The sequence below is a fragment of the Euprymna scolopes genome, chromosome 15, assembly GCF_053919585.1.
Source record: "Euprymna scolopes isolate OS-2025 chromosome 15, ASM5391958v1, whole genome shotgun sequence".
Lineage (NCBI taxonomy): Eukaryota > Metazoa > Mollusca > Cephalopoda > Sepiida > Sepiolidae > Euprymna > Euprymna scolopes.
The window spans coordinates 31,727,871-31,752,435 of NC_136496.1; the positions used below are offsets into that span (position 1 = coordinate 31,727,871).

General features: G+C 35.9%; 1 protein-coding gene and 1 long non-coding RNA gene across 15 annotated transcripts in view; one reads left to right on the forward strand and one right to left on the reverse strand.

Annotated features, from left to right (window-relative positions):
• Positions 1-24,565, forward strand: part of LOC145293758 (forkhead box protein P1-like) — a 971,902-nt gene that overhangs the window by 788,880 nt on the left and 158,457 nt on the right. The gene's annotated exons all lie outside the window — the stretch shown is intronic.
• Positions 10,456-24,565, reverse strand: part of LOC145293764 (uncharacterized) — a 210,240-nt gene continuing 196,130 nt past the window's right edge. The window contains exon 3 of the long non-coding RNA XR_013869764.1: positions 10,456-11,427. This is a non-coding gene — a long non-coding RNA (uncharacterized LOC145293764). The remainder of the gene's footprint in view (positions 11,428-24,565) is intronic.

A 24,565-nucleotide genomic window follows, 5' to 3' on the forward strand; every position in this document is an offset into this window, starting at 1 on the left:
GCTTCGAGTTGAGTCGACTTAATTTATGTTTTTAACCTGTGTTGTCTCTCGTTTGCACCATCTTATTACAGACAGATTATGGCAACAGTGATAAGCCCTGAACTCTCATCTAGGCTTCAGCCTCTGTCCCATCGACGAGATGTTGCATCCCTCTGCCTGTTCCAGAAATACTTTAATGGTGAATGCTCTGACGAACTGCAAACACTTGTACCTCCCCGACGTAACTACCCCCGACAAACCCGACAAGCTACTAAATCTCATCCCTTTACAGTAGAGATCCCTAGGTGCAAGAAAGCCTTTTACTCCAATAGTTTCTTCCCCAGAACTGCGGGTCTTTGGAACTCCCTTCCGGGATTCTGCTTTCCCAACTGTACTGATATGCAGAAGTTCAAGTGTAATGTGAACAAACATCTTTCTACTCATCTCCCTTCATAATGACCCTGCTAATTAAGGTCCTGATAGTAGCCCCCTGCTTCAAAGTTGCACTATGCCTTGTTTGGGGTGAAAATTGAATTAAACAAAAAAAAAAAAAAAAAAAAAAAAAAAAAAAAAACAGCATGAGTGCATTTAAGATTTAAACTTCCCATTAACGCTTCCATAGACACATTTTAAAAAAAAATTCCTGATAGGAAACCTTCAAGATGTCCATCACCCAACTTCTTGTTTTCTGTCCCTGGCCACCCCAATAATTGATCTCATCTTGGAGCAACATCATATAAAACTCCGCCTCACAACTCCCTACCCAATTTTTCTTTGATCCCGTCTTGAATTCAGTCCCATTTAAAGATTTGGTCTGCTTGTTTTCGGGATCCCCCATCAAGCCGGAAAACAGTGGGCGATCTACCATCGAGAGAGGGTAAACATTTGTTGTTTACTTTTTAGACTCCCCCACCTCCAACCCCACGCCAATGAAATAATATTAAATAAACAACTTTTTTTTTTTACTTCATTTTATTCCTCCTTATACACATATCTATATATCTACAAAAAGTAAAATTAACTGTGTGTGTACATTTCTCTACCTAACTACTCTGCCAATTTTCAGTCTGCAGACTCAAGATTTGACATAAGACATTCAGATTTGGGAAAATCGTTTAAATCGGTTTTCGGCCAGAAATTTGGCTGCCAAGGGGTCAAAGTTCAACGATTTGACCTTTGAAAACTCTACCAAACTCCTCCACAAATTTTAGGTCTAAACACTTGAAATTTTAGATATAGGTTACTTGGACATGGATCAAACTTTTTAATTTGATTTGAGCCCAAAAACAAATGATAAGGTGTCAAAATTGGGGTCAAAGTTTAAAAAAAATTGACCTCTGCGGTCTCTACCAAATTACTCAGTCAATTTTTGTCCGAACATTTGAATGTTTACATAAAGTGTATTTAGACATAGGGCAAGCTTTTTAATCGGCCTTTGGCCGAAAATTTTGCTACCAAGAAATCAAAGTTCAAAAGATTTGACCTTTGCGGTCTCTAGCAAACTATTCAGCAAATTTTGGGTTCAAACATTTGAAAATTTACATAACGGCTATTCAGACATACAGCAAGCTTTTTAATAAGTTTTGGGCGAAAATTTGAGGTCAAAGTTGAAAGAGTTGACCTTTGCAGACTCTACTAAACTCCTCCGCCAATTTTGGGTCTAAACACTAGAAATTTTAGATGTAGGTTACCTGAACACTAATCAAACTTCTTATATATATATATATATATATATATATATATATATATATATATATATATATATACACATAAAATTATGAACAGTACATATGGTCGGAGCAAAGCCGGACTGAACTGCTAGTTTTATATAAAAAGTAAAAAAAATTAAAAAGTAAAAACGATTTGATTTGGGAATCTTAAGTAGGACGATCCCCTGTGTGTTTGCAATATTATGGTGAATGGACACTTAAGTAAGGAATAGCATAGACCCTCCTTTTTGAGTGGCCTTGTACCTAATTTATTTTGCTTTGTATAAATTCTGCAGAATAAAAATATATAACTTAAGTAAATAATATTTATTCTAATTTCATTGCCCACATAAAGTGCTCTTGGCATACCGGATGCATCATAGGTTGGTCAAAATAATACCCCACCCCCACCATCACACTCTAACTAACCAGAAAGAAGAACTGACTTGTCTTTTGGCATATTTGAATTGTCAGGACATCACCCCCCCAACCCCGCCGTTTGCAAGGGTCCCAAAGTGCATGGCAAAGTGAAAACTTAAGAATTGTTTATTTCAGGGGCTGGGTTCTAAATTGACTGTGGGTAGCCGGCACTGCCGATAATTACAAATGGGTTTAGATAGAAATAATAAAATGAATAAATGGAATGTAGGCGTTGTTTACACATGGCGGGAGTTGGAAGTCTTGTACCGAGATTATCGTGTGGTGGTGATGGTGGTGTTGGGGCTGGGTTAGACTGGGTAAAGATATTAAGGGGGATGAACATATATACTAATACCTCTATACTAAGGGGGTTAGTCGGCCAGTTGTGCTGTGTTCTTTATTTATTCTTATTTGGGATGAGTGATGAAGATAAAGTTTTTCCAATCCTTGTCAGCAGCTTATATTAGTTACTCTTTTTCTTTCTTTCTTTCTATTTTTCTATCTTTTCTTGTTCATCCTTTCCCTCTATTTTTCTTTTTATCTTTCGTGTTTTCTTCCGACGTTTGCCTCCTTTCAACTTTCTTTCCATTCTTTTTTTTTTATTATTTTGCTTGTCCCTCTCTTCTTCAATGTCTTTTTGTTTGCCCCCCCCCCCCACTTCAATTTCTCATCCTTTCTGTTTCCGTCTCCTCCTCTTTCTCCTGCCTCCCTTCTTTTTTTTTTCTTTCCTGATGTTTTCTTCCCCATTTTCTCTCCATTCTTCTTGTTCGCATTCTGTTTCTTTTCCGTTCACTTTCTACCCCCCCCCCACCCCCCACCCCCACCCCGCACACACATCTCACTCTCCCTTCCACCCCTTCTCTTTTACTGCCATCCCGTATCTACCATTCTTTTCCACTCTCTCCCTCCCCCGTTTTTTTCTTTCTCTTTCTCTCCTTCCTCTCTCCCCCTCCTTCTTTTTCTGGTGCTAGTGCACTTACTGATCCGCGCTATTTTTTTAAATCGTATTTCCAAGTTTAATTAAAGTTTTATAATATGTTTTTTTTTTTTTAATTCAATTCTAAGGTTAAAGTACAGAATAGGTACAAAACATGTTAAGAATGTTTTTTTTAAATAATAACGTTATTATTTCAGCACGGATCAATAAGTGCACTGGTACCCTTTTTTCCTTTCTCGCCTTTCTTTCATTCATACCCCCCCCCCTCTCTCTCTTTCATTTCTCTCCTTTCATTCATACCCTCTCTCTCTCTTTCATTTCTCTCCTTTCATTCATACCCTCTCTCTCTCTTTCATTTCTCTCCTTTCATTCATACCCTCTCTCTCTCTTTCATTTCTCACCCCTTATTCATTTCTTCCCTTCTTTCATTTCTACTCCATTTCTTTCCTTTCTCTTCATTATCCCCCTTTTTTTCATTTTCTCTCTTCAATTCTATTTCTCTCGTTCTTCTTTTATTCTCTTCCCCTCCCTCTGTTTTTCATTTTTTTTTTATACTGTCTTTCTTTCCTCTTCTCCATTCTCCCTCCCTCTCTCTTCTATTCTCCCTTTCTCGAGTTTATTTCACTCTCTTTCTCTCTCTAGTCCACAATCCACCACCACCTTAGTTCATTCCCCATTGAATAAACATCCCGCTGACATTTTGGAGGCAACTTCTTAATTCCTAAAAATCACTAAACACAACAAAACCTGACATCAGTTAAGGGCTTTACATTCTCAACCAATCAAGAGGGGGAATTAGCGTTAACAAAAAGAAAGCAATACACAATCAGGACGAATAGTGACCCAAGAGAAACAATATCTAAAGATATCCTAGCAGGAGGACTCGGCATTGCCTGAATAACACAGTCGGAGAATAAATATCACAAAATTAAATAGACAAAAAATCTGATGCCTTTGTTTGGAGACAGAAATTGCCACATAACAATACTGGTTTGTGTCGAACGATCACAGTCAGGGGTACAAGTGGGATTCAACCATCTTTATAGAACACAAAAAGTGGGAGTTGGCAAGCTCAGAGGTTACAGAGTCAGTCATGACTCAGCAATTTTTTCAGGAGTCAAAGTCGAGTTTTCAAAATTGAGCCGGAAATCAGCAATTTAAGAGATGAAGGTAACTTAAAATGATCGCAGCTGTGGAAGAACGCGAGAAAAACCTGTTTATGCATTGAAAGTGGTTTAATGTTGCTGTTTTCGTCAAATATGGAGAGTTTACTTACGCCTGAGAGTATCATGTATGGAGTGTTGTTGGCAGATTTGGGTTCCTACATCTACTACAAGTCTCTCACTTTTAGCCAGAGTTCAAAAGAGAGTTGCCAACCTAATAGGTCCCGCACTGTCAGCTAGGCTTCAACCTCTGTCCCATCGACGAAACGTTACATCCCTCTGTCTGTTTTACAAGTAGGTGCTGCGACGAACTACAAGCACGTTTACTCCCTCGACATAAATACCTCCAAAAAACTTATCATGCAACAAAATCCCACCCCTACACGGTAGAAATCCACAGATGTCAGAAAGTCTTCTACTCTAATAGTCTCTTCTCTAGGACTGCTAGACCTTCAAATTCCTTTCCGGGTTCCTGCTTTCCCAACTGTACTGACATGCAGAAGTTCAATTGTAATGTAAACAGACATCTCGCTGTTCAACTCCCTTCATAGAATCCCTGCAAATTATATCCCTGATAGAAGCCTTCTACATCAAAGTGGCATTATGCCTTGTTTGGGGTAAATATGCAATTAAAAAATATATATATATTATTAAACGAGGAATCATTTCGAGTTAAAATTTGAGTTTCATTGTAAGATAAACAGGACATCAGGTCAAATTCTGTGGCCATTTTTTTAGCTTCGGCTTCTTTCTCAGAAAGTCGATACTTCTTGATATCGTGTTTTTCTCAATTTTAGATGCATAATACTAAATAGATTTTAGTGGAAATGATCGCTTATTTAGTAATATATAAGCAAATCAACAATATGAAAGTAGTTTGAATGCCTAAAAATATATTTTTCTCGCGTTCTTCCATGGCCGCGATGTTAATAAATTACTGCGATAAAGAGTTGGAGTCAGAAAATCTTTGCAATGTTTGGGAGTAAGCGTACTTTTTTTTTAAAGGTTTGATAGTCTGCAAGTTAAAAGGTGAGGAGTCAGTCGCGACTCTGTATTTTTACAGGGGTCAATCGTTTTTGTTTTAGACCATGTTTTAAACCATCTTGGTGGTCTGGTTGTTTATTATGTTGAAAAGCAGAATCTAGCGTCAGAATAGGGTGTTGTGGATTGAACGCAAAGAACAAAAGCTTCCTAATTGTATCCCGGGTAACGCTGAAGCTTCCTCTAGTAGGGTTTAGCTATTTTCACGGTGCTTGTTCTGACATTCAGTGTTTATACTTCAAAACTTACATCTAAAAGAAAAAAAAAAAACACGGAGGAAATTAATATAGCGTTTCTGAATTTTTGAGATGAGGATTGATTATTTGTATTCATCGGACTACTGTTCTCATCTTGAATGTGATTTTCAAAAATTAAAAAAAAAAAAATCACACTCAAGACGAAAACAGTAGTTCGATGAATAATAATACAAATTAACATAGATTACCCATTAAAAATTCATACCGCTGCATTGTCTGTATAATTAGACCATTAAATTGAGAAAATAGAAAAAAACTATTATAAGATCACGATATATATATATATATATATATATATATATATATATATACTGATATTTGATAAATACTGAAAATTTCATTAAAATTGGTTAATTTCCTGATTTTTGGTGGATGTTTAAAGCAAAGGAAGAGGTGCTTTTCGGGTTAAAATGGCCAAAATTGACACTTTTGTGCTTATTAAAAAAAAATTGATGCCTTGGATTTTTATAAAACTCTCTGAAAAGTTGTAACTAACTGATTTCTATATAATTTCGTTTGTCTATAATTTTCGATAACTCTTGGGTGTGCCCCACTGCCCCAGGGGCTCTTTTAGGACTAATAAAAGCACTCCATTTTTTTTTTTTTTACTATTTTACCATATTTGTCCAAAATTTTCTGTGTATGTCTATTTAGCAGTTTTGCATGGTGCTGATCTCAAATTTAAATATCTTGGGGACTTTGGGGGCTATTTGTGGGTGCGAAAGCAAATGATGGACTTAGTCATTTCTTTTATTGCATGGCGTAGAACTCCAATTTGCATACGTTCAGGCCCAAAACTGCACCGTTTGTTCAGTTTCACCAGAAGTTGACGTCCCCTGGGGACTTTTGGGGCTCAATGGGGAGGGGCAAATGCTGAACGTAGTCATTTTTTTATGCCCCGTTCCCTGTGCTCTCATGGGGGACCATGCATACTTCACTTGTTAAATTTAGTAATCAACTAATATAAATGATTGCGCAATAAAAATAATTAAATTAAAAAAAAAATCATTTTACTTATTTCGAATTATTTAATCAAGTAAAAATGCTATTTTTTTTTTCTTAATTACTAAATTTTAAACAATTATTTTTTTTATATTATTTTCAAGTTAAATTCAGTATTTACAATATTTTTGTTTACTAAATTGTTATGTAATTTGCTAGAATAACTTTTTAAATTTAGTAATTAAGTAAAAATTGGAATTTTTACTTGAATTCGAAATAAAATTTGTTTCTCCTGTTTTAGTTTAATTTTTATTGTGCAATAATTTATATCAGTTTCAAATAGGCTAAACTTGAAAAAAAAATTTTTTTTCAATTGTTAATGGCCGTTTTGGCAAAGAAAAAAAAGAAGTCCACTGATGTTGGCCCACTGCTACGAATAGCAACATGTGGGCGGGAAAAAGCGAGATTAGAATCAGGGAGACAACCGCTACATAAGAACCGAAATATGAATGAAAGCCTCGAATTAAATCTCTGCACGGAAGTTACGTATATCTCCCCCCTCAAAAAAAAAAAAAAAAAAAAAAAAAATATATATATATTTATAGAACCTTCTCATGTTGAGTTTTACAGGGGAGGAGGGGTAAGGAAAATGGACAAGAGAAAAAAAGGCGACCATTTGTTTTATCCGGAGTGGAAGTGGGGGGGGGGCACCGAGGACAGTTGGTTTATATGCGAAGCCTAATTCGGTTTCTTCTTTCTGTCTACCAGTCTTCCCCTTGTAGTACCCCCCCCCCCATCGTTTGCCCTCTCATTTCTTTCTGACAACAACAACAACAAGTATAATAAAGAAAATAAACCAGAACAACAAGACAGTAAAGAAAAAGTAATGCCGAATTTAGGTTAGTTCAACACGTTCTGCCTTGAAGGAGTTAGGTGCTAGGGAGGAGGCGAGTGCGTGATGTTTACTGGGTCAACGTAACTGTTCGTGGCGTCTAGCTTTGATCTTAAAGGGACACAAGAGGGGAGGAGCGGTATCTGCTGGAATCTGCAGTGGCTGACTGTAGTGCCCCTTTTTTTTTTCTTTTTAAGTGGAGAGGAGTGTGTGGGACTCATGAGCACTGTGCCATTGCTGTGTTGATGATGATACCCAGCCTCCTTCCACGCCTCATCTCGTCGCAGAATACGGACTCAGTTGCCTTTTCCGCATCTCTGCCAATCTCTTGTCTCTGTAAAAGAATCCCAAACTCATAAACTCCCCCCCCCCACTTCGCAACTGTTATTGTTGTTTGTCTAATCTCGAAAAAGCTCACCTCCTCTTAGCTCTTTGTGTTAAGAGAGAGAGAGAGAGAGAGAGAGAGAGAGAGAGAGAGAGAGAGAGAGAGAGAGAGAGAGAGAGAAAGCGGAGAGGGATAGAAAAGGAAGGAAAAGGAGAAAGAATTTTTTCTTGCGGTTTATTATATGTAATTAATTGAACACAAGTTGGTTATTTTGCGTATAGTTGCAGATAAACGGCATTGGCTGATTTATACTTTTAGTAATTAGGTTTATTTAATAGCGGCGAAAACTCTTAACACTTGCTTTTTATAAATAACTGGTCGGGACAGTTGGTGTTGCCTGGGAGTGTGAGAAACTTACAAATTTTAGTCCTATGACTTTACGAACACTCCTTCTCTCGCTTCTCTTCTCGCTCCCTCTTTTCTCTGTCTTGAAGCGTTTGTTGATAACCTGACAATATAAATCTCACCTGTCTTTAAATGTATGTCTGCCTAAAACTTTCGACAGAGGCGACAGATTTTCACGAGATCGGTATTGTTTTGAAGCTCGACCCTTCGGGCAACAAATATCGAAAAATTGGCTAAAATATTAATTCCTTCACTCTCAACTAGGGACTTTTCTGCATGGGAAGGACGCTTTTTTTCACCGATATTTTCGCCTAATTAGCCTATATTTTAACCTTCGCCACTTTTCGTTTGGCGATGGACGCAACGGCTAAGACGTCACGTTTTTTTGTTTTTTTTTTGTTTTCACATTCTTTTTCTCCTTTGCGGTACGGGTTCAAGCCTGCCTACCTACTACCACTTTTTCTTTTTTTTTTTTTTTTGCTCAACACACACCTCCAAACACCCGGGCAACGCCGGACATCCAGGCTAGTTTTATTATAAAATTTAGTTCTCTCCCACTGTAAGAACTGTGACACCAAGGCCAGAAAGTGGAATTGAGAAGTCAGTGTTCCCGAGGAGGGGCACTCTGTCCTGCAAAAAAGTGCCCGGGCAGCTCCATCGGCAGCTCTCCATAAGGGTACCTCAGGTGATTAGCAATAAACTAACCCCTTCTCAAAGAGATTCTTAATCACTTCCAAATAAGGCATATTGCCACTGAAATGTTAGGGGCTATTGTGATTAGGAGGCCAGATTTATAGGGGTCATTCAAATTAGTGAGTTCTACAGAATTACAGTTTAATTTCTGCATATTGGCACAGTCGGGGAGGAAAAAGGAAGCAGAAAGGAAATTCCAAAGGCAAGCAGTTCGAGTAAAGATACTGTTCGGGCAGAATGTTTGTTGGCATCTAGAATCACTTTTCAGTTCTTTGATACAATAGGGGCGCATATGAAAAATTAATGTTTTCTTTTAGTTTAATGAGCCCAACTGAACCATTATACTTGACTTTAGCTTTTATACATTAATTGAAGCTAATAATTACTTTCCATCTGTCAGCTTAAAGGATTCAAAATTACTCTCGCCTTAAGATGTAAATAGATGACAGCCACTTTATTATTATTTATTATTAAGTTATCTAGTGTTGATAATTTATATATTGTAGGTATGTTTTACAATTCACAGAGATTCGGGAAAGTGATAAAAAAATTCACATCTATAACAAATAAATATTATCAAAGGCAAGATGAGTTACTCTTCTACCTATCTGGAAATGTTTTTACTGTTTTACTCACTTTAAAACGTTTAATCATTTCGAAAATCATACAGTGTTTATCGATATATGTAAAAAAAAAAGACAAATGGCGGCGGAATTCGGTTCGAAAAACATAATGCCAAGCGTTAGGCGAGAACAAGAAAAATGGCCGCGAATTGACACCTAAATATTTAAACTTTTAATAATGACTTAAAAATAAATATAAAAAAAATACAACATACTGTTAGAAATCCACCTAATATATGTTACCGTGGCATATACTGGGTTGGTTTCAAACAGTATTTTGTTTATTTTTAAGTCACTTTCAAGATTTCAAATGTTTAGGTGTCAATTTGCGGTAATTTTTCTTGTTCTCACGTAATGCTCCACACTATTTGTTTTTCAAACTGAATAAACGTTTTAAAATGAGTAAAACCACTAAAAGCTTTACCAGATGGTTAGAAGAGTAACTTAGCTTGCCTTTGATAACATTTATTTGTTATGTAATTTGAATGTTCGATCACTTTTTCGAATATCTGTGGATTATAAAACATACCCTCTATTGAAAATAGATTTAAAAATAAATGGCTGAGTTCTACTCAATTATTGCGCATCGTTAAATTTCGAAAGTAATTTTGAAGTCTTACTTAACGAAAGCCGCTATTTGAATTGAAAAGTTTTAGCGACGCCTGGGTGTCATAGGTAACCTCTAAAACGGAAGTTGACGAAATATGCTCCCAATAAAAACATTGATTTTCAAATCTATGCGACGTGCCCCTGTTGTATCAAAGAAATCTTTTACCTCCTTATTCATTTATTGTGCCATATACTCCTTGTTCCTATTTACTTTGACCCCCCCCCACGAGGGCAGAGTTAGACACCGGGGTCGTTTTTACATGTGGAGAAAAGGAACAAAAATAAAGATTGTCTCAGTCGTGAAGGATTTCTCCTTCACTAACCGAGAACAAAAAAAAAAAAAAAATGAAGTATAACATCAGAACAGATGGTATTATTTACTTCCCCACGAAATCAAATTAGACACAATGTCGTTTTTTAATGTGGGTTGGACCAGCTACCCCCCCCCAAAAGGGGGCACTCTGACAGTGTCCAAATAAATATTGTCTCGGTATTAAGGGCTTCCTCTACATTGACCAAGGACCGATGAACAAGTGCAACATCAGAACAGATACTACATTTTGAGGTATCAAATATTTTATTCACATGAAAAATGAAATACAAAAAATAAATGAACAAAAAAATTAGGCACAAGGCCAACTCAAAAAGGGGGACAGGTAAGCTGGTTGGTCAATCTCGTACGTTTGGAACTTAAACAAAAAAGATTTCTCCTAATTAGCGTCTTTTACCGTATTCACCCTTTCGTAATGTGTGTGTGTGGGGGGGGGTGTTCCTACTTAAACCCAATTTTAAAATACTACACTTTGATCTTGGTCCGAAGGCCAAGAAAGCTCTTATGCTTTTCACGTGCTCATTGTTAACTCTACAACGTTTGAAAGTAATTTTGAAGTGTTTAAACTTACTGATAGAAAATATGGCTTGAATTAAAGCTCCAACTAGTATTACAGTTTATTGTGCTCCTAAGAAAAGACATTGATTTCCTCATGCGCCTCTGTCATATCAAAGAACTCGTTTTCTTTTCTGGTTCCATTTTCTTTGCCCTGCTGTGGTAGTGCATAATGTTAAAAATGTTGTGTCGACTATTTTTAGTTTAATAATAAATATTTCAGCTGTCCTCATCGTCCAGATTGTGTACGATGGGGGGGGGTATGTTTGGTTGAGGTTTGTGAGAGGGGGAGGGGGACAATTTCAGCAAGAGAGAAAGGGGAGGGATCTTTCTACTCTCTTTCTCTCCTTTTACTTTCCTGCCCACCCCCTCTCCACCAACAGATGGCTTCTTGTGTATCATTTTATAAAAAAAGCAAAACTCGTCAAACATATGGGAAATCAACCAGAGTAAACGAGTACAAAACTTCCAGGGTTCCTGCTCATCATCTCCGCCATTTTTTTTTTTTATAAATTTATTTGTGTCTCGAAACTCCTTTTCGGCAATCTGAAAAGAGTAAATAAAAAAAACTATGGGTTTGTTTTACTACACACATAGATTCGAAAAAGTTGTCAAAAATCAAATACAGGGTGACCCCCCCCCCCCAAAAAAAAACGGGTCCCGTTTCTTGGTGTTTTGTCCGAATGAAATGAAACTTTGGTCATAAACTAGTTTAAAAACATCACAAAACATTTCGAAACATCACATCAAAACACTTGGGTCTTTGGCTTTTTTTTTCTCTGTTTTACAGCATATGTTCTAGATGGCCTCCATTTAGCTTTTTTTTTGGGGGGGGGTGACCCTGATAACAAATAAATGTTATCAAACTCAAGATAAGTTACTTTTCTACCTAACTGGATAAGTTTTTACTGTTTTCATTTAATGTAAAATGTTTAATCGGATCGGAAACCATGCAGCGTTTATCGGTATATTTGAAAAAGACAAACGGCAGCTAGCTCACTGTTGAATACATTAAGTTTGGGAAAATGAGTTCAAATTAAAAAAATATACAAAATACTGTTAGAAACCCACCGAATATATGTCAGCCTGTGTCACGGTAACATATATTGAATGAGTTTCTGACAGTATTTTGTATAGTTTGAATTCATTTTCCCAAACTTAACGTATCCAATAGCGAGCTCGCCGCATTTGTCTTTTTCAAATATACCGATAAACACTACATGTTTTTCGAACCGATTAAACATTTTACATTAAATAAAAACACTAAAAACTTATCCAGTTGGGTGAGAAAGTAACTTATCTTGCCTTTGATAACATTTGTTTGCTATATATTTGTTTTTTGACGACTTTTTAAATCTATGTGTATAGTAAAACATACCCAAACTATTTTATTAAGGTATCCAACGCAAATATTCGCTACTAGCGGGGGTACCCGGCGTTGCCCGAGTGTTTGTTTCCGGGACGGGGGGGGAGTTTTAAAAAATGTTATGGTAGGTAAGTAGGAAGGATCAAACCCGGAGTCATGAGTAAAAGTAGGAAAATAAAGTGTGAAAAAAAAAAAAAAAAAAAAAAAAACATCTGCAACGTTAACAGTTCGGCCAACAAGAAAAGTCCATTCCAGTTGTTTAGGAAAAAAAAAAAAAAAAAAAAACGACTACGGTAGGTCGGCGCGAACGTGAAAATATAATGTGAATTGTCATGCACGCTAACCACTACGCCACAGAGCACTGTAGCTTAGTTTAGTGATTTTAAATAACTTCACATGAAAGAACTACGAAGCCAAACCGGTGTTCTCTTCTCAACTGTTCCTTGTGAACGATCCCCAAACGGTGTTAAGTGGTGGCAGGGGGAGGAGGAATTTATTAGAGAGAAAATATTTTACCACTTCCATTGATCTTAACCGATTTTGGCCGTGACTTCTCGGCAGAAAAAGTATAGAAATCTAAGATTATCGAGGAATTTGAGAAATAATAAGCCTATAACACACCTCAGATATTGTTCTGCCGTTTGTGCATATTATATTTGCATGAAATATCTTGATTTTTAATCCTATTAATGTCAAAATCAGACGGGAAAAAATGAGTTCATTTTATTTATATAGAAGATAGATAGATAGAAGAAGAAGAAGAAGAAAGAATAGAAGAAGATAGAAGAGAAAGAGATTATTTGATGGCAGAGAATCGAACTTTACGGTGGAAGCTCTTTTTTTCTCCAACTGTTTTTCAAATTGATCGATTTAAATAGTGAAAGAGATAGACGCAGATTTATACCTTCCAGTGGTAGAATTTTATTTTTTTTTTCATCAAAATCCGTCTTCTCGGGCCAAGATCACAGTGTAGTATCTGTTCTGATGCTACACTTCCTTATTTCTGTTCTCAGTCAGTAAAAGAGAAAGCCTTCATGACTGAGACAATTTTTATATTTGTTCCTATTTAGTGCCCCTTTTTAGGGAGCTGGCGTTTCCCCAGCGGCGTAGCTAGAGGGGTGCAGGTGATGGGGCAGACCGCTCCGGATGACAGCAAAAGAGGGGTGTCATCTCAACAAAATTTTTTCAGCCAGGTTATGGTGCGAAAATAATCTGAAAATAGGATTTATTTATCCTATATTATGTAAAGTGTCTAAGTTTGTATTTTTTCTAAAATATTAGAAATTCTAACTTCTTTTTAAATTAGTAACTGAAGAAAAATTTTGCTCATGTTTAGTGAAAACGCTAAACCCTGTATTTTTTTTGTGTAGTTTTTAATTGTATCTTTGAAATCATTTGATGAAGTGTCGTATCTAAGGAAGGACGGCCCGGGTGACAGCAAAGGAGGGGTGACACAATATCAGTGGGGTGACATTTGAACAGACCGCTCCGGGTGACGTTTACTCTTGCCATGCCACTGATTTTCCCCACTTTAAAATCCGATCTTGTGTCTAACTCTGCCCTCGTGAGGAGACAGGTAAATAGGAACAATAAAAGAAAGAAAAAAAAAACAGGGGAGGGGGGGGAAATAAAGATAAAAGTAGAGAAAATAAAACCTTTTTATTGTTTCGTGATAAAACAAGCGGTTCCATATGGTTTCGTATTGCGTTTCATGCTTAATGACTTCCGTTCCATATTTAGTCAAACCAAGTCAATTTCCGGCGTCTAAACTTTGAGTACTGAATTTTTAGATGTATCCCCCACAAAATGTCCCAGTTTGGAAAGATTTCTTCTTATAAAAGATAAAAACTAAAACCAGAAAGTAAATTACTTCAGTTCAAATTTTTTGTTTTTTGTTCATACTGAAAATTGTTCTAACTATGGAGAGTTTTGAAAATTATTCAGTATTATGGAGAAGCTTATTAACCTTTTTCTTAAATACGTTCCATACATAGTAGTCAGAAAGAACAAGCTTTGAGGAGATCGTGTTATATCTATAAAAGTGAAAATGTCTATGTGTGTACATTTCTCTACCTCTGTCAATTTTCAGCCTACAGACTCGACATTTGATATGAGGGATATTGCGATTTGGGAAACTGTTTTCAATCGGATTTCGGCCAGAAAATTGGCTGTCAAGGAGTCAAAGTTCGACGATCTGACCTTTGAAAACTCTAGTAAGCTCCTCGGCCAATTATGGTTCTAAACACTTGAAATTTTAGATGTAGGTTACCTGGACATGGATCAAACTTTCTAATTTGATTTGAGCCCAAAATAAATGTTAAGGAGTCAAAATTGGGATGGAAGTTTGAAAAGAAATTTGACCTCTGCGGTCTCTACCAAAATACGCAGCCAAATTTTGGTCTAAACATTTGAAATTTTACATAAAGTGTATTCAGATATAGGGCAAGCTTTTTAATCGGTTTTTGGACAAAAATTTTGCTGCAAAGAGGTCAAAGTTGAAAGAGTTGACCTTTGCAGACCCTACAAAACTTCTCCGCCAATTTGGGGTCTAAACACTTGCAATTTTAGATGTAGGTTACCTGAATATGGGTCAAACTTTTGAATATATATATATATATATATATATATATATATATATATATATATATATATACATAAAGTTATAAACAGTACATAGGGCCCGAGTAAAACCGGGCTGAACTGCTGGTTTTCAATTACAAAAAGAAGTTCTTTATACAGACTTTGGTCTTTTATCATCCTTGCTTGACGCTGCTGTTTCTCTTCATCGTTACAGTTATGTCTAGTGGTTGCAATGCAAATAAAGCTTCTATTTATGCAGTAAAGACACACAGAAAGGGTTGTTGAGAGTTTTCTTAAAGGTTTTTTTTTTTTAATTGATTTGGGGGCGAGTAGAGAAACTAGCATTCTCTTTAATTTCTTAATTGAAATAGCGACATGCGCACAGATACATCGAGGTAACATTTCGCACTTAGTGATTATCAAAGTTTTCTACATTATTGGCCAACTGCCTCTCGTAACCCATGACAGAATCGTATAAGTCAATGTCTCCTGATCGGCTTCTACAGTTAGACTTACATTATTAGTAGGGCTAGGACAACGGCATATTCTTTTCATTGTTTTGACTCGAGTGTGTATCCGTTAATATCTCATATAGAGTGACGTGGTTCTCAGTTGATTAACTGTGTCGGATATATACTCGAGAGTCAAAACAATGAAAATAATATGCTGTTGTCATAGCCCTAATTATTAGCGATCTTTGTTGTACGATTTCCACATAGAGACTGATATGAAAACCTTTGTTTTCTCTCAGCTCGAAAAACGTGGCACCATTCACCATCTTGACTTGTACCGCTATTTTGCCAACGCTGTTTGACCTGCAGCCCTCTTATCATGATGTGCACTATATGTGACCCTTGTCAAAATCCACACTAGCTAACTTAGTCATTATTAACATAGGTTCCCTTATATGTAACATTAGTAGGGTAAATATTAGGGGTCATGGGATCATGAATATTTTCTGCAAACCATTTTTGGGGGTCACCGCTTATCAAGGCCGAGGGGCTATTCAAGCATAGGTTTCAATTGTTTCCGTATGAATATATTTTAAATATTGTAAAAAAAAATATTTATAGAAATTTAACAAATAAAAGTTTATTATTATTTTTTATTGCTTCATGATAAAACAAGCGTTTCCATATGGTTTCGTACCGCGTTTCATGCATAGTGACTTCCGTTCCATATTTAGTCAAACCGAGTCCATCTGAACTTTGTGTACTGAATTTTTGGATTTATCAAAAAAAAAAAAAAAAAAAAAAAAAAAAGAACCCTAGTCTGGAAAGATTTCTTCTTCACTGACTGAAGGTATAAAAGATAAAATTTAGTATCAGAACAGGTACTGCACTTTCTTCCTAGCTAAAAGTCACAGGACTGCTTTTTGGTTAGTGTTGAAGAGACTGCAAGTGTTAAAATAGAAAGGAAAAAATGAAAGGATAGAAAGAAAGGAACGGAGAAGAAGAAAGAGAATATAATAATTTTCTAATGTTCTCCTCGATATTGATTTGATAATTATATTTGTTTGAACGCATTTATGTTCTTGTAAACGCCGAGGAGAAAAAAAAAAAAGTAAAAAGAAGAACAATTCCTTTTAGCAGATTGCACGATGCATAAAAAGGCCAAAGCAGGACTAGACAATAAATAACATCGATGACAACTTTGAATTATTTAATTCATATAAATCTCACCTGTCTGTTTAAATCTATGTATCGCAGAAACTGTCGACAGAGGCGGCGGATTTTCACAAGCTCGGCACCATTTTGAAGCTCGACTCTTCGGACGACAAATATCGAAAAATTGACCAAAAACATTAATTCCTTCATCCTCAACTGGGCAGTTTTCTACAAGGAGGGGTCGCTTTTTTCGCCGATATTTTCGAAACTCATTGCCTCTTCTCGATTGTCTAGTCTTAATTTAAACCTTCGTCACTTTCGGTTTGGGGATGGGCGCAACAGCTAACGTGTCACGTTTTTTTTTTTTTTTTTTTTTTTTTGCTTAACCAATATCCTCCACGTTCTTTTCCGCCTTCGCGTCACGGGTTCAGACCTGCCTGACTAATACCACTTTTTTTTTCTTTTGCTCAACACACACCTCCAAACACCTGGGCAACGCCGGGCACCCAGGCTAGGCTCACTATGTCTGTGTGTCTGTCTCCATAATTTCAAACTCTATCTCTTCCGAAACTAAAAGTCGCAGAGCGGCGCTAGAGGCCTCAAATGATTGGATTTTTTATGGACCGTTCTTTTATAGTCGGTTAAAATAGTTTTTAAGGGGCCCAAAAGGGATGAAAAACGAAAAAAATCGTTAAACAATTTGTACATTCATCTTAATTTATTCTTAATCAGTTCATATAGATGTCACGTTGGTACGGTGGTAACGTCACCAGCTTTGAATGCTACAGTTTTGCTTTCGGTTTCGGTTCTTGTTGATGACACCAAAATATGTTTTTTTTTTTGTTTTTTTACTTTAGAAATCACGATTCTATAATAATATATATGAAATCTGGACAAATTAAAATATCATACTTAAACGTATTTTACGATCTTGCGAAGCGCTCTCTCCCCTCGCTAATTTGTTATAATTTTTATTTATATCTCCAATAGAGAAATTAAAATAATAATAAAAAAAAACATTTTAAATTTGAAAATTTTAGAAAACCTATTAATTCTGTATAATTTTTCATTAAATAAAAATTCATATTTATTTATTTACTAGCAGGGAGACTCGACGTTGTCCGGGATTGAATAAATGTGCCACCCTCCCTTTTATTTATTCTATATTTAATTTCATCGAAATCAGTGAAATCGGTCATTTTTTCAAAATCAAATCGATTGATTGCCTGCTCTAATTAGAACCCCCGCCCACTTCGTAGTATACCAACAGGAAGCATCGCATGCCCCCCCCCGTCCCACAGTGACAGTATTTCCAGATAATTTACAAAATCGACAGTAGATTCTCTACTGCGCAATGTAGACTACAATACATTGTAGTCTACATTGCGCAGTAGAGAATATATTGTAGTCTACACTGTGCAGTAGAGAATCTACTGTCGATTTTGTAAATTATCTGGAAATAATAGCTTCGCTTACAGTTCAAAATGCAAAAATCAAGTATTATAGTCCAATAGTAAAAATTCATTTCGAATACTCCCCTGCCTTATCAAAGACCAAATGTTGATTTTATGAAATTATTTTTATAATAATCACTTGAAGAAAAGTTAAACATACAAAAGTCGCGTATCATGGATTGTGCTCTAAAGAGAAACATTTATTTCGAACGCGCCCCTGTCGCCTCCACCCCCAAAGTTGACTGTTGATTTTATAGGATGGACCTTTCTGCTTGTGCGGTGACGAAACTTGTCAAATGCACTTGTGATGTTAGGTTGTATAAAAGTGTTAACTTTGGTCAAAAGCGAACTTCCTTCTTTGATCGGATTTTTCTTTTCGATTATCGATACTTATCAGACGCATTCCAATAAAAAAAAAACTGCGTAAGAACACTCCCAAACACATCAAATATTTTGTGTGAAATTAAAAACATCTGTATAGGGAATTCACACACAAATGTTTTGTATAACTGTAGAAATAGAGATTTATTTCTTTTTGTGACTTTCGGTGGCGTAGAACCTAATAATAGAGAAAGATTTCGTTAGTTCTTTTGTTTTTCTTGATTTTTTTTGGTGTTGTTAAATTCGGGAATATTGGCCCCTAGAAGACAAAAACGGTATGTCCGATCTTGTTTATATGTGTGTCGCGTGGTTGGCGCAAAAATTGAATAAAAGGAGTTAATCATATCTTTTGAAAGCATTATTTTATAATGTTAAATTTTAACATTTTAGAGAACCGAGTAATGTATATTTTTCTATGAAATAAAAATCATTTCTCCTTATTTATTTTTTTGAAACTTTCGATGGCATCCACACTAATCACTTTATTTTCAAAACATGAACATGTCATCCGTATGCAATTAACTGAACACGTTTCTCCATTGTCATGCTCCCCCCCCCATCCTTTTTTTTTTTTTTTGTTTTTTTGTTAACTTCAGTTAATTTTAAGAGATCGAGGGAGCTAACTCCTGGAGTTAATACTTGATTTAGTTATGATTAAAATTTATATTCGACTAGCGAGGGGTACCCGGCGTTGCCCAGGTGTTTGGAGGTGTGTGTGGTTTTGGGTAAATCAAAACTCCGGTGGGGGTGGGGTAATAAAAATGTTTTGGTAGGTAAGTATGAAGATCGAACCCGGAGCCTTGAGGCAAAGTTGTAAATGAAAATGTGAAAAAAAAAGACGTGCGGCGTTAACCATTGCGCCAACGCGAGATGCTAACGGAAACACGTTTGAATTTATTTAATTACTTAAATTAGCAGGTGCACGTTTTAATGACTTAATGAGGTCAACTTTTGACTGCGGGGTAGCATTTCATTTAGTGCGGGAATGCTTCCTCCTCCAAGACGTTGGGGGTAGGGGAAACATTATAGGAAAAGGCCTAACCTACATGCGGCGAGCGAAAACTGTTGAATATTTATCTTCCCGAAGTCGAGCAAATTAAATAGACAGGCGAGCTCCGTTGTTAACTCTGAGATATTATGATTTACATGTGATATACAAATTTTTAAAAAGTTGTCAGGTGACCGACCGCTTCTCTAAAAAAAAGCCTTTTGTAGACATACAGGAAAAGCGAACACACATACGCACATACATTTTCGCTTTTATATTTATAGAGGGCTCTTTTAAGAATAGATGTTGTTCCCTTTATGGCTGATATCTGTATTTCGTTACAGCTTGGTCTCCCAGGGATTGATTGCTTCTAAGTATTTCTGAATTTTTTTTTTATTAGGCCAGTTTCTCCTATCACAACTTTTATAATGTTTATTTCTTTCAGAGACCATGTCGTTTTTAGATCATTTTTTCTTTTTAGGTCCTGATATTTTGTTATCTTTTCCCGTTTTGCTCTGTTAAGGACGAAATAATTTGGGACTGTGACATCGATAAGAAGCGCAGTTCTTTCGAGCTTGTTCCATATTACAATATCTGGTTTGATAATATTATCTTTTATGTATCTGCCTGCCTGTATGCCTTTGTCATAGAACACAGTCACTTTTCCATTTGATGTTATCGGTGGTGGTTCATGTTCCCAGATGTTCGTAGAGCTGTCAAATTGCATCTTTCCACAAATCTTCCAGTGGAGGAATTGGCATACTTTATTGTGTTGGACAGTGTAAAGACCATCGTCTGTGGCGTTGTAGGTGGCTTTTTAAATCAGCTACAGATCTGCATGCATAAGCGCCACACGAACATCATGCCTTCAATTCGAGCTGCCTATGTACAAAATTGTGACTATGCGTTTCCAACCTGTTATACCAGCACACTTCATTAAATGTTACGACATGAGAATGAGTCTTTGAGCCAGCATGCTTATGACCTGGTGACATGCCAAGGCAAGATAGCCGGTAATTAATTAGCGGTTTTACGTCAGAGTTGTCTTCTCTTAGACCGGTTGTGTTAGAGCAGGGGACACACATACATATGCTTCCATCCGTATATTTTTACTAATAAGTCACCATTTATCAAGACTAAAATCCATTCAAGGATAAAGGTTAATGAGATGGGTAGGTTGTCAGCTGTTTTGTGATTAATATTATGAGAGGATTGAAAATAATGAATGAAATGAATAAAATTGTATAACTTATAAGGACAAGCGTTTATTGACAATGGATTTTAAGATAATCATTATATATATATATATATATATATATATATATATACGCACACACATTCATAAACAAACAATTGCACAAAAAGGACACACACACACATATATATGCACATTTTTATACACACATACACGCGCGCAACACAAACATCCATATATATATATCCACACACACATATATATATATATATATATATCTACACACACACACACACATATATATATATCCACACACACACACATATATATATATATATATATATCCACACACACACACACACACATATATATATCCACGCATAAACACGCAAACATATATCCAAACACACACACACACACATATATATATCCACATACGCATATATACATAAACACGCAAACATATATATAATCATGTATGCATATATGTATGAACACGCACAAACATTATATATGTATATATAAAAACAAACACACACATAATATTTTTATTTACATAGACAAATATTAATGTTTCGGACAATTGGTTGGCAAAAACCAAAAGTCCTCTTCAGGCGACGTAATATGGCTTATGTGTCACTGCCATATTATGTCCTCTGACGAAGACTTTTGGTTTTTGCAAACCAATTGTCCGAAACATTAGCATGTTCAGTATAGCGACTATGTAATATTTGTCTATATAAATGAAAATATTATATATTGCTTCCCTCTTGAACACCTTTAACTCGGTATAATATATATATACGACAATGAGATGAGTTAAATCACTGATCTGGTCGTTTATAGTCTTATAAAATATTGTTGACGGAATATTTTTATATAAGACAATCCCAGCCAATCAAAATAGCTCATTATACAAAACAGCAATTCCTACCATTTTATATATACTAGCAGGCCGCCCGGCATTGCTTGGTCGTAAAATACGCTTAAATATGATATTTTGATTAATGCAGATTTCGTATTTATTATTATATTGGACCCAATATATAGTAATGATTTAAAAAGTTAAAAAAAAAAAAAAATTACCCGTGCGCCACCACCGAGAATGGAAATCTAAGGGTTTAGCTTACGATTTACTTTTTTCTTTTTGCCTGTGCTATGAGGACAGGTTTGCTGCAAGGCTAAAAATTAGAGCATGAACCAATAGCTATTACGTTATGCATGCATATTCGTAATGCCGTCGTTCGACTTTCACCTGGAAAATTCCATTTCTTTAATTTTCACACTTTTGCCCCGATTTTCCCCGGCTAAAATCGAAATATAAAGTTTTGCATGGGTTCGAATACCCTATATATTAAGTGCCATGTCTGTAGATCAAAAACTGATAGAGGAGTTTGGTAGGCAAAATTTTTAAGCAAATGTATGTATGCGCATACATAACCATATATATAGAAAATGGTTTGTGTTTACTATGACCTTATTACGCAAATATAAATCATGTAGAATATCTGTATTAATATAATTACACGTAATAGTTAACTAAAGATGATCACCCCATCAGAAAACCGAAAACTCTAATATGGAATTAATATGAAGGTTTAAAATAATATGCAAATTAGCTAGATCTTTTGCTAGTGAATTCAATTCCACGACCCAAATATAACAGTTGTATTTTATTTTTAAATAAATAGAAAATAGGATTTTTAATATGAATATCAATACATAATTTTTTGTAATGCAGTGTGTGTGTATATATATATATATATAAACTAATATTATCAATGATCAGTCATTGTTGTCTATTTTGTTTATCACTTATGTTTTATGCTTTTTGCAACCTTCTTACTTCAATAAACATTTTATATATGTGTTGTGTATGTATGTGCGTTATAATTAAAATCTGGCGTAGGTGCCGGTGTAGGTGTTACGAGGTGAATCGTTTCCGTTGTCTGCTTGGTTTGAAACAAGAAAGACGATAAACAAAAGATGCAAGAAGAAGAAGATGACGACGACGACGACGCATCTCGCCTATTTGTCGGGTTCTATTTTTGTACTGTTTATTTCTCGTTATTGATTTCAAGACTGATAAGAATTTGCATTGATCAGTTTGTTGTTCGGATGTCAGTAATGGCCAAGGCATCCCCAACCTCCATGCTAGTCGCCCCTTCTCATCCTCCCTCTCCTTGTTAATTTTCCTCTCTCTCTCTCTCTCTCTCTCTCTCTCTCTCTCTCTCTCTCTCTCTATCTCTCTCTATCTCTCAATCCCTTTTTCCCCCCGTGCCTGCTATCCTTTAATATTTTACTTATTTCTCTTCCTTCTTTTCCCTTCTGTCTATTAATGTCTCCCTTTCTTGCTTCTCTCACTCTCTTTCCCACCCTTTAATGTACACTTTCATTGTATTCCTCTCTTGATTATTTCTTTTATCCTCCTCCTACTCGCCTCTCTTCCTCTCTCTTTCTCTCTTCTCGTAAATCCCTCCCTCCCTCCCTCAGTTAGCTCACTTTCTACTTCTATCTCTCACTGATACAGAATTTTTATCCTGAATCCCTAAAATCATCAGAGACTAGACCATTCCTAGAATGATCCGGTTCCCGTTGATTTTGCGGTGGGAGTAAAGTTCTGTGCAGTTATAGGAGGCCCACCCTCCTAGGCTTTGCCTTCTCTGAGAAGGGAATAGTTTATTGCTCATCGCCTGAGGTGCCCTCACCGGAAAATGCCGACGAGGTTAGCGTGGTGTCTACAGTGGGAGAGAACTAAATTCCATACTCCAATCTCTCAAATACCTTTCTCAATATTCTTTTCCCTGTAGCTAAGACAATTAAATTGGAAAATAATACAAATATACATTTGTCGTTTATCCTGTATATAATATCTTGATTGCAGAAATCCCTCTCTGGACCAAATTACCGTAGGTTTGTAGTAACAGATGCAACATACAAAATTTATTATGTCTAAACTATTGCCCACCATCTCATGTAACTTTCGCACGAGGTTATATACACATTTAGTCGTGATATTAAAATGCTAGATTACATCAGCGGAGAACCACCATCACAATCGCAACGTTATAAGAGGAAGAAGTCCCTACTTTTCTCTTTATATATTTAGTCCTACCAATGCTGTTGTCACCGGGTACGATTCTGCATTTTTCTACTACAGTGCGATTACACCCTTCGTAACTGCAAGATTACAATACATAGACATAACATATTCCTTCTGCTTTCCGTATTAAAATTACTAACTTCTCCCCGACAATGTTTCGGCTTGTACGATTGGCTGAAATCGGACATGCTCATATTCCAGAATTAAACGAATTCCTACATTAACGAACAGTTCTAAAATTTGACAAACATGACGTCGCCCTCCACAGGAGACACTAATGTTGAAACAACCAACATTTACCGATTATTAATCACCCAGAAACATACATTTACATGTTCCTAACCCCATAACATCACAGACATTCACGGGTAAAAACTTGCATAAATACAGTCCGATTTTTCTACATCAATTATCTTCACTTCTGTCGCTATTCGCAGGACACACTAGCGAGCGCTAAAAATAAATAAATAAATAAAATAAAAAACAAACAAAAAAAATTATTACCGGCTCATAAACAGACAGTTAACTACTAATAGCCTTATTTCATGGAACTAACTTGCACAAATAAAATAATTCATATACACAGGCAGTCTTCGTATATGCTTGCAACTATTAGCAAACAGTAATTGTCTGTATTTTTAATATCATTTGATATCAGCAAACAATTAAATTGCTCTGTTTACACCCCCCCACACACACAAAACGAAATAGCTAAAGCCTTTAAACTGTTGAATAAAATTTCACCGCTTTAATATTCTTCATTTACTATCGGATTACCATGGCCAAATAACCGCTAAAAATAATCGTCCGCGTCCATAAAATTTAAACATACAATCGGAAATTCGAAAACAAATAAAACGAACTTCATTTTTGTTATGACAATTTGCTTAGAATTTTAAAGCCAGGACTTTCTATTCGACAGCTTAAAGGCTTCTGAGGAGTCACGAAGTAACTTAAAAAACGATTAAAATTGCTTTATTTACAAAAATAAATAAATAAATGAAATAGGT